The following is a 10,949-nucleotide window of genomic DNA, read 5'->3' as shown; positions in this document are numbered from 1 at the left end:
CATTCTTTGAAATCTTGTTCGGTGAAATGTTCTCTTAAAAACCTCATATCGTAATTCCTGCATGCTTTAAATACAAGGTCGTCTGGTGGTATTTAATTTTAAGTCATAGAATAACTTCAATGTAAATCTTTTAAAGATGTTATTATCACCAACTATTCATGGTCATTCAGTTTAAGGGATACATTTGTCCTATAATAGAAAGTAAGACAAACATTTGAAGATCATTATTTATTTATTTTATTTTTTTACACACTTTTGTTACTGAACAACAACAAACAGACAATTCCACCCACTAGGTGGACAACAAACACTGCAAACCATGAATCAATATCAAAAGTCAGCAATACAGCAACAGCTTGGACAGCTACGAAATGTACATTATCATCATGCATTATGCATTATCATCATAAACAAAGGAGCCATCAGGACATTGTAAAATCCAGTCTCTCCTTACGAGGTATGGTCTCTCCACTGAGTTCAGGGTGTGGTCTTGTTGAGGTTCTCTAGATCGAGGTCCAAAATGGGGAAACAGGGAGAACTCAGGGCTGTGGTAGTTGAACAACCAGGGGTAGTTTGGTCGGTGAAATACCTCTGCAGCCCCATTTTCCCATGCCCTATGCCTCTTTAAAGCTAGATCTCAAAGCGGTATATGCATAGGAAAAAGGAACAGCGAGTGCAGATACCCCTCTGGAGTCCACTGCTCTGTGGACCTGGAAGGGAGAGACACAGACAACCTCACAGAATGAACACTTTGAATATTAAACCTTACACAATGGTATTTAAAGAAAGACATAAAAACAAGTGATTCCTATTGTATCATGTACAGCTGATTTTGCACAAGTAACTTCTACTTTAGAATACACAAAACAATCTTTTCAGGACTTCAATCATTTGGCTAAGACTGTAGCTGCAATTGACAAATTCTTACTGAACAAATCATTTGCTAAACAGAAAATGTGAAAAACATTAAAGAGACGTTATATTCTGAGTGAGCCTCTTTGAGGTTTTAGTTCTATAAAATGTACCAGGTGAAGATCCTATTAAAAAAAAAACGGACTTACCCTGTACAGCTCCAGAGTTGTCTCCCTAAAGCCATCACCTACTGAGGGGCATTTATTCCTCCCCAGAGACCTTGAAGATGTTTGAGAAAGACAGAGTCTTTCTGTTTTTTCGTTCTCTGTGAGCACTCAGCCCACCTCCTTGGTTTCAGGCCATGGCATAACATGCACTTGCAGGGGCCGGTGCAACCCTCTTAAAAAAAAAAAAAAAAACATTAAAGTAACCAGCAACAAGCATGACAAAGCCTCAGTGTCTTGGCTAAGGTTGATTGGCTGTCGTTGCTCACTATTGTAGCGTACGGTGAACTTGCTACATAATAAGCTGCCATCTTCTTCTCAGATGTCAACAGCACAGCGAGGAAAGAGGGAAAAAGTTAGAACACCTAGTTCCTACCGCGGAAAAGTTTCTTATCGGTTCAGGGTCTCTTTCTCTCTCTCTCCCAGGAGGGGCCCCATGCTTTAGCCTCCTCAAGGTCTTCAGACAAGGACTCTCAGGGTGTGCTGAAGTGAGACATTCACGCACCAACTTAGTACACACAAGCGTACACAGACACACACACAGACAAATGTACACTCAAGCATACACAGACACACATGCATTGCACACGCACTGAGGCTCTCACGCACACACTGTAAAAGTGGGATGTTTTGGCACGCCAAGGCCAGAGGCCAGTACAAACCCTCTTACCAGCTAGAAATTAAACTGTGTGAAACCACACTCCTCTTCTGATTTTCCACTAAGGGAGGTGGTCATGTATCATAGGAGTAAGTAAAGGAAGTCCTGTCATCCATGGCCATATCCTTACATGACCATACACTTGCCTAACCAGTCCAGTAAAGTATGTCCAAGTTTAGCTTCTGAATCGCAGTGTGAGGAACTCTTTAGAATGATCTCTGTCAGATTAAGAACGGGGTTTAAACAGTTATGGGCATATCATGACTTGGAAGTCAATATATTAAGGCCTATTGTAGTGATGCGTCGATTTATTTGATTTCACGGTGGACATTTGTGTGTATCATGACAAGCTGGGAAAATATCCCCATATAGAATAATACACCTACATTGTATCTGAACGTGTCAGATATGAAAGTGTCAGTCTACTCAGGAACTTAATAAACCCATGATAAGACACATATACCATGCTGTGAAAACCACTTGGCTGAACTCAATCTCCACCATCCGCAATGTTCAACCTTTGACACAGCTTTCCACAATCACCACTGGGGGGCAGCAGTTTCAAGCCCTGGATAACAGCATTGCTCTTATGCTGAGTGTTAAATTCTCTGGAAAAACTGCAGCATTCCAGTTTTCTTTTTTTTTAAATCGCTAGGACCCATTTCTCAATACTTATGTCACTTTTTCAAAACTCTTCACACAGCGAGCACAACAGCGAGCACAACAGCAATCTATCAGAGCTAAACTGTGGATCCTTTTTCATTGCTTTGCACAAAATGCATTCATGACTACATCTTTCAAATTTCATGAATTCTTCTCTCACTCAGACACAACCACCACCAAAACTCTATGTACCTACATGCTAATTTGTACATGTTTACATACATTTTCAAAACTGTTAAACTTAAGTTCAAAACCTAACATAACACAACATTGAATAAGACAGCAATCTGCTACATTTCTACAGTAAACCTGTATTGAAATATATCCAAATCTAAAAAATGAAATACTACCAAAACAAATAGACCAACCACGGCTGATTCCCATTGTAGCTGAAAACCTACCCAGGTGTTAGTCTTTCAATTTCATTACCATCTGTACAAAAGGGGATATCTTAGGAATAATGCTGTACTGTAATGTAAACATGGACCCAGCCAGAGAGAGAGAAGTGGCTGACAGAGGAAGAAGAGTGGCTGGGAGTGGGAGAGGGAGAGGAGTACGTATCCGTGGTGGAAGAAGACAGAGAGGAAGATCAAGAGTTGTAGTCTCAGGTGATATTAGGACTACTATAATTGATCATGTAATAAATCAATGGTCTATCAATGAGAGAGGCTGGTCTGAGAGCGCAATCCAAATCTGTAACGATCAACAGTGGCATCTTGTGAGAATATTCCAGCAAAACAACAGGTAAGATTTTGCAAGGGCATCTGACTGAACGGCACATTACAGAAGTATATTGAGCAAAGCCTCCAAACACACTTGTGTGTAATTGTTTTTGCATTTAGGCTTAGGACCCAACGGTTACCTCCCATAGGTGGGAGAGGTAGGATTTTCAATGCTGTGCAGGAAACTGCAATCGTTGATATGGTCATCAGAAACAGTGGCATAAAACTCACAGAGATTCGGGACAGAGTGATGGCAGACAACATTACATTTGGAAATATTCACAATGTAAGCATAACTATTTCTAAAGTCCTGAAACAACATCAAGTCAGGATGAAGCAGGTGTACACTGTCCACTTTGACAGGAACTCTGAACGAGTCAAGCAACTCAGGAACCAATATGTCCAGGTAAGATGACTATAAAATACAGAAGTGGTTTGGAACAAAACCAAACAAGGCAGAGACACATGTTTTTAGGTATAATGTAAACTACTATAATAGCCTAACTCTTATGTTGCCTTGTGGATTTATTTTAGAGAGTCATGGAGATTGAAGCCAGGCAAACACCCCACATATTCATCTTTGTGGATGAGGCTAGTTTCAACTTGGCCAAAACGTGGTGGCGAGGAAGGAATGTGACTGGGAAAAGAGCCACAGTGGATGTCCCGGACCAGAAGGGTGCCAACATCACAATGTGTGCAGCAATATCCTCTGATGGATTGCTGTTACACAAACCGCTAATTGGGCCACCGAGTGTCTCATTTCATTCCTAGATGACCTCTGTGGAAGGGTTGTGCCAGGTGAGGAAAGGGTTGCTGTGAGGCGAAATCGGCCAACGTTTGTAATTGTATGGGACAATGTGGCATTTCACCACTCCCGTGCAGTCACAGAATGGTATGCAGCTCATCCCAGGATGGGATGGAGGTGAAAGGTTTATGGCCACCATCCACATGATCAAATGTACTCCTGGGCACAATGAATGCTGGATGCCTGGACATATCTGCAAAAGATTGCCAGGGATGGACCAGGCACGCCAAAAGATTATTTCCGAGGTGTATTGCCCAAGATGACGTGTGATGTGGATGAGAACTTGTGGCCAAATGCAGAAGACAGGGTTGACTAGCATTGCTACTGCATCTGTATCGGTAGATGGTGTATATACAAATTCTTGTATTTTGGAATCCCTCAATGCCAAAAAATGACATAAAACATATTGAAGCATATTGCATCATGTCTGATTCATTCCTGTAACATATACTGCAGTGAATTCTAAACAGTAGAGAGGTTTCATTCTCGTTTTGTAAAGACATTTGACAAAAGAAAATATTGTGTATTGCTACCTGTTAGTGTTTTTTAGGTCATTGTTTTATGAGTGACAAAGTGTGCCTGTTGGGTGACAACCTTTGCTAGTGTTAGGGAAGAGTGTGTTGATTTGAGACATGTATGAAGTGTTTTGGTAGTTTTAGTGCATTTTGGATGTGAAATTAACTGCTGTGCCAAGCTGAAAGTTGGTTAGGAGACCAGTTTGAAGAGTTTTGAAAAAGTGACCTAAGTTTTGAGAAATGGGTCCTAGCGATTGTAAAAAAAAACTGTAATAGAAACTGTCTCCCGTCTCAGAAGCGTGCAACAAAAGCTGCTTGTTCGTCGAAATAGACCTGCCATATATCATGAACTATTTGCGGCAATTCAGAGGCATATTTTGAAGGAAGTAACAGTTTGAGATCATTGGGGTGGAGACATTACCTTACTTGCTACACAGCGTAAACAAGTTTCTCTGCATTTGAATAGCCCTTTCAAAGTGTTTGCTGTGCTCAAATGAACGATGATTAGAAAAGTGTTTTTCTGCCTGGTACACATCTTTTGACTGGACCACAGACAATATATCTGCCATTTCCTCAACTTATGTTGACTTTGGGCTTTACAAATCATTTGGTTTATGGCTGACACTTTGACATGTTCACTGTATATGTTTTCTTGGTTGCATTGAGTTTTTACACTGTTTACCTTTTCCAATTCCAATGTGAACTATTTCTCCTTTAATTCCTAACAGCAAATGATATCGCAAACAATGACTCAGGCAAGCCCAAGGCCATCTCGACTGAAGAATACAATTCATCTGTGATATTGGAGATATACCACAATGTTTGTAAGAGTTTATTGGTTTATAATCTCAGAGTGTTGCAGCTCTCTTCTATAGCACACCTCTACTTCCTGTATCCCTGTCAGAGTGTCTGCCCCTCTTCCTTCCTCTCTTCACCAGGTTGTGTGTGTTTTAACTTCTCCCTCTGCTTCCTTCCCTGTCTGACAGCTGATGATGGCCAGAATGCGGTGGGGGGGCAGGAGAAGAGGTACACACCTTACCCTGCCTGCTCTGGGGAGTGAGCCACAAGGTAGGCCCCCCGGTGGGGTGGGGGGCAAGGAGACACCTGCAGTAACGCTTAGAGGGAAAAGTTGAGTGGACAGAGCCTAGGATGCCCGAGTCAAACATTGTTCTTCTTGAAGTCTTGTTCAGAGAGAGAGAAATTGTACTCAGGTGAAAGATCAATAGGAGAACATTTCAACCTCTAACTTTAGGCTAAGCTTCTGTGATTAAGCTGAAACTCATGACCTCATGAAATTAAGTAAATGAGGGGTGGTAATGGGTTATAGCACAGTGTTCTCATAGCTCGGCCTTTCGAGTGAACCGTTCTTAAACTCATTATAGAGTCTGATGAATGGGTCACTGACTTAATATATTAATAATGTAGCTGCTTTCTTATAAATAATTGTCCTTTTTCATGTCCCTTCTCTGTTGGCCTCATTGTAGTTCATTGAATTTATGCTGCTAGCAGAAGCTAGTACATTTTTAATTTTGTTATGTGACCCCCGTGGGAATTGAACCGACAACCTTGCTAGGCCATGCTCTTACCAACTGAGCCACATTAGTTCACTTCATGTTGAAGTCAAAATAAGGCAATGTCTAACCCCTGGCTGTGTTCATGATATCAGCAACACTGTGATACTGTATACTCCCCTTGCTAACATTGCAGACAAGACATTCTTTCTCCCTGGCTGAGTTAATGTTACTACTTCTCGCCCACAATACCCCTATTCCTTTTTCCTTCTCCTCCTCCATTCCTCTCTTTCTTTAGTTAACAAAACATTGTTACCCAAGGCTGTAAGACACATTACATGTAATATTAATTTAACCAAAGGCCTTGCCTGAAGGAAAAATATTTGCAGGCCCTCATTTAGATATGTCATGGTCAAGTTTGGTTTCTGGCTCATTCACTTGACCTTGGTCCTCACCACCACTACTAGACTAAACCAATTCCCTGTCTGTAGCCTACCGGTCCAACAGTGTTCAATTTGGTGGAGGGTGTTGTGAAAGCAGCTCGGTGGCTTGCCTTTCTCATACTTCCTGCCCAAAGGTGGTTCAGACAGACAACACTTGTCAGTCACCAGTCAGACATTTAAATTTAGCCGCCTCCCTCCCGGGCAAATTAATTCTTCAAAAGGCAGTGGGTCCCCAGGTTTCACCTGGAGCACAAGGCTCGGTACACTGTCTATCTCCTCCCACTGTTCAACAATGCTGAGGAGTGCCTTGGCACCCCTGTGGCACATCAATCGGTCCCCATCCAAAACAAAAGACTCTCAGATGGAAACAGGAGCACACCGAATTATTCTGTATGACTTGAATAACATCTCAATTGTACTGTTCCGCATGGAATATTTCTGACGTTTTACAGCAAGAAATAAAATGTGGAGACAATTTGAATAGTCAACATCTTTATTCTGTGATTGATAGCGGTGATTGCTGTATAAAAGTCACATGTTGACAGTAAAGTACATGTGAGGTTTTAGTCTCTTATCTAATGTATTATTCAATCAAAACTTGTAACCAGATTTCTGGAAGAACTCAATAGCATCGTCCTTCCTGTGCAGTGAGAAAGAATAATTTTTAAATTACACGACGTGTCTTTGCTTCACACAGTAGATGTATTTTTGAGAAGATAAAATCCAACATGCCTTTTTGCGATTGAACAAGAGCCTCCTATGCTATAGGGTGAGAGACGGGAACAACCTTGTCATGAGTGTAGTGAAGTGTGAACATGTGACTACTTGGTGTAAAATGATAGACAGTAGCCGGTCTACACCATCCCTTGGTTAACACACGAGCAAAGGGAAGCTCCAAAATGCTTATACATTTTTATTTAACTCGGCAAGTCAGTTAAGAACAAATTCCTATTTACAATGGCGGTCTACCCGGGCCAAACCTGGACGACGCTGGGCCAATTGTGCACCGCCCTATGGAACTCCCAACCACAGCCGGATGTGATACAGCCTTGACGCTAATGCTAATCCATAAGGTTCCCAACACAGGCCTACGAGATGAATGAGAACACAAACATACCAAAAAATGCTTTTATTTGGGATGAGCAATTATAAGCCTACCTTCAAGAAGACATATCCATTCAACAAACAATTCTGGCACATGGCACCACAGGAGGCTCCCATATGAAAAAGGCTTACTTCCACTTCCCCTATAAAGGCTGGCCCAATACCTGAAACAGTGCCACCGCTGGTAGACCTCTCATGGTGCAACATGCTACATTGGCGTACGATCTAACTGAACGATAGATAGTTTGTGAAGGTATCCTATTACATCAGATTCGCCATGTTCCTTCCTGTTCAACTAGACGAAACGGGTTGATCTTTGCTACTAGCACTGTAATGCTACAATTAAAGCTAAAACACTGATTAATGAAATATTGAGTGTTCACAAATCCTACAGTTAAGCTTGCTCTTTCCGCCTGTAAGCCTTTGTCTAAGCGACATCATATTGCAAACACCCCTGTCCTTTGAGCGCTCATTTCCCTCTCCAACGTCATTTTGGTAGTACATTATTTAAATGTGTTCCGTTTCAGAGGTGTTCAGTGCACTAAATGTACGCGAATTAAGACAACAGAACAATCAAGTGGTTGTTGGAAATATTTATCTCCCGGAGTGTATCCCTCTCTCTTCCCTCCTGCGCTGGGGTTGAAGAGGGGAGATGTGAAGGTTGCTGGCTGTTTTGACATTTTTTTTCTCTCTCTCTCTCTCTCTGAAAATGCTGGAGCATAGAGTCAAATTGTAATGTTAACTTCATTGTCCAAATACACATGGCGAGGATTGTAGAAATGAAAATGCTTCCTTCATTGGTGGGAACCTGGAGGTGGCAGAGATAAGGTGGTGCGGCTGGGTGGTCTCCAGGGAACAGGGCATCCTGGGACTCTGATACTGGTGGTGCATAGAGGTAGGCAGGCCCGGATGGGTGGTGATACCATTCCCAAGTGTGTGTGTGTGTGTGTGTCTATGTGTCTGTCTGTGTCTATGCGTGTGGGTACATAACATTATCAGGGCTGTTTCACAAAATAAGAGAGATCACTCTTGCAGTTCAGTTCATAACATGATTCCCTCCGCTTTCTGCGGCGCTGCACAGACTTGACATTGCCCTTCAAATCTGCTTTTGGATTGAGAAATTCAGTCCCATATCCTTGAAAACACACAACTGGCAGCAACTTGTGAACTTACATAACCAATCAAGGCTAGTCAAAGCATAGGTCAGGATGACCCTGCACAGAGCAACATCTCGAGGCCGGCCTCAGTGTGATGTTCTCTTTTCGTCTCTCAATAGCCTCGTTTATACCTGGCACTAACATATGTACTGTGTCTTGATCTTGTCCACATTGATTTTTGACAGATATTCTAAGACACATATTGATGCCATAAGTCAGTAGTGCTACCTGTCAATGATTTTGTAGGACAGGATAAAATGGTTTCACTGTCCAAATCCATCTACACTTAAGATATCCCAACACAACGGCTGCATTTACACAGGCAGCCCAATTCAGTTTTTTCGCCCAATCATTGGCAAAAGAGCTGATCTGATTTGTCAAAAAACTACTGATGGAAAAAGATTTGAATTTAATTGTCTACACCTGTCCAAATATTTGAGCACAATTAGATTGTGGACAAAATCAGGATACATGTTAGAACCAGGTATACATGGGGATAATGTTTAGTCCTTCACTGTGTCCACCACCTGTAAGGCATCTGAAAACCTGTCAAAAAACATTACTTTGATTTCAGATGCTTTCTCCCTTTCCAATGTTGTTAATGAGCTGTCAAATGACCAAGTTTGATCCACAGGCTACAGTTTCAGGCATGTGTGTGTTATTGCTCTACTACAGGGATAATCTAGTAAATTGAGCCGCGTGCTAATTTGGTCTTGAGCGGATTGTCAGGGGGGCGAAACATAATTACAAATAATTAGTTGACTGCAAATTCACCCCAAACCGATTTAACATCTGACTAAAACATAATCATTTCAAACCTTGCTTACATTTGTATACGGTCACATATGTCTACCAAAACCTGCAACTGGAATGACTTCTTGCTTTGTTCATGAAAACCAACAAATGTGTGCCTGTCTGTTTAGTTGATCTCGTATATCATATCCACAGTGTACTGTAGGTGGGAGGGCATTCACAGTGTAGGTGGAAGGCTTGGTGGAATTAACACCCTCCGTTGGAGGCTTCCTCTCTCTGACACATCCTCTCATTATTACATACAAGGCCTCCTGCTGGGGAGGCCAGGTGTTACTAGGGCTGTCATAGAGACACATCAAACAGAGGTACCCTCATCACACACACACACACAGTAATAGTATGAGGTGCTGGTAAGGACAGCTGCCATATCTTACTTATTCCATCAGTTCCCTTGGTTGGAAAAAAATGCAGTCTTCAACCAGCACATCCTAATATAGGACCACAGAGAATACTATTTTTCTGTGTGTGCGTGCATGTGCGTGTTTTTGTGAGCGTGCATGCATGTGTACACGCAGACGTGCACATATGTGTGTGCGTGTGTAACTTCTCAACCTGGCTGGATCAGGTTGAGAAGTCAGCAGCCTGCCAAGCATATCTATTAATCAGAGGAGAGTAAAACAGAGGCTAACTTCAAACTCCCTGGCTGTCAGATGGGATAGGGCCCTGGATAGGGGTGTGATAAGCAAAATTATCTCCTCTTCTCAGCTCATAAAGAAGGGGAACAGCCTGTTTAACCACAGCTCAGCAATAAACAGTAAAGTCAGGCAGTGAGCTGTTTTTCTGTCTGAGATCTCTTTTCTGGATTTTGATCATTAGCGGGTATCGTATTCTCGCTCGCTCTTGTTAACGCGGAAAAGGGAAAATAAATAAACATGAATATGGGTTGTAATTACAATGGTGTTTGTTCTTCATGGTTTGCCCTTTTCTTGTGGCAACCGGTCACAAATCTTGCTGCTATGATTGCACACTGATATTTCACCCAAATGATGTGGGAGTTTATCAAAATTGGAATTGTTTTCCCAAATTCTTTGTGGGTCTGTGTAATCGGAGGGAAATATTTTGTCTCTAATATGGTCATACATTTGGCAGGAGGTTAGTAAATGCAGCTCAGTTTCCACCTCATTTTGTGGGCAGTGTGCACAGTCTGTCTTCTCTTTAGAGCCAGTTTGCTTAGTTTTTTTGTTAATTTCTTCCAATGTGCCCAGTAATTATCTTTTGGCTTTCTCATGATTTGGTTGGGGCTAATTGTGTTACTATCCTGGGGCTCTGTGGGGTCTCTTTGTGTTTGTGAACAGAGCACCAGGACCAGCTTGCTTAGGGGAGTCTTCTCCAAGTTCATCTCTCTGTAGGTGATGGCTTTGTTATGGAAGGATTGGGACTCACTTCCTTTTAGGTGGTTGTAGAAATTAACGTCTCTTTTCTGGATTTGGATCATTAACGGGTATCGCCCAATTCTGCTCTGCATGCATTATTTGGTGTTTT

At 41.9% G+C, this 10,949-nt stretch overlaps 1 long non-coding RNA gene across 1 annotated transcript; it reads right to left on the bottom strand.

Moving 5' to 3' along the window:
* Positions 1 to 221: 221 nt before the first annotated feature.
* LOC124037187 lies at positions 222 to 1,394 on the bottom strand. Its single transcript, XR_006839138.1, has 2 exons — positions 1,062 to 1,394; positions 222 to 710 (listed from the first exon to the last, which is right to left on the bottom strand). It is a non-coding gene; the product is annotated as an uncharacterized LOC124037187 (long non-coding RNA).
* Positions 1,395 to 10,949: the final 9,555 nt, after the last annotated feature.

This window comes from Oncorhynchus gorbuscha, linkage group LG06 (genome assembly GCF_021184085.1).
Source record: "Oncorhynchus gorbuscha isolate QuinsamMale2020 ecotype Even-year linkage group LG06, OgorEven_v1.0, whole genome shotgun sequence".
NCBI classification, from domain to species: domain Eukaryota; kingdom Metazoa; phylum Chordata; class Actinopteri; order Salmoniformes; family Salmonidae; genus Oncorhynchus; species Oncorhynchus gorbuscha.
Note: the sequence above shows the minus strand (reverse complement) of the source record. Positions and strands in the feature narration are given on the sequence as shown.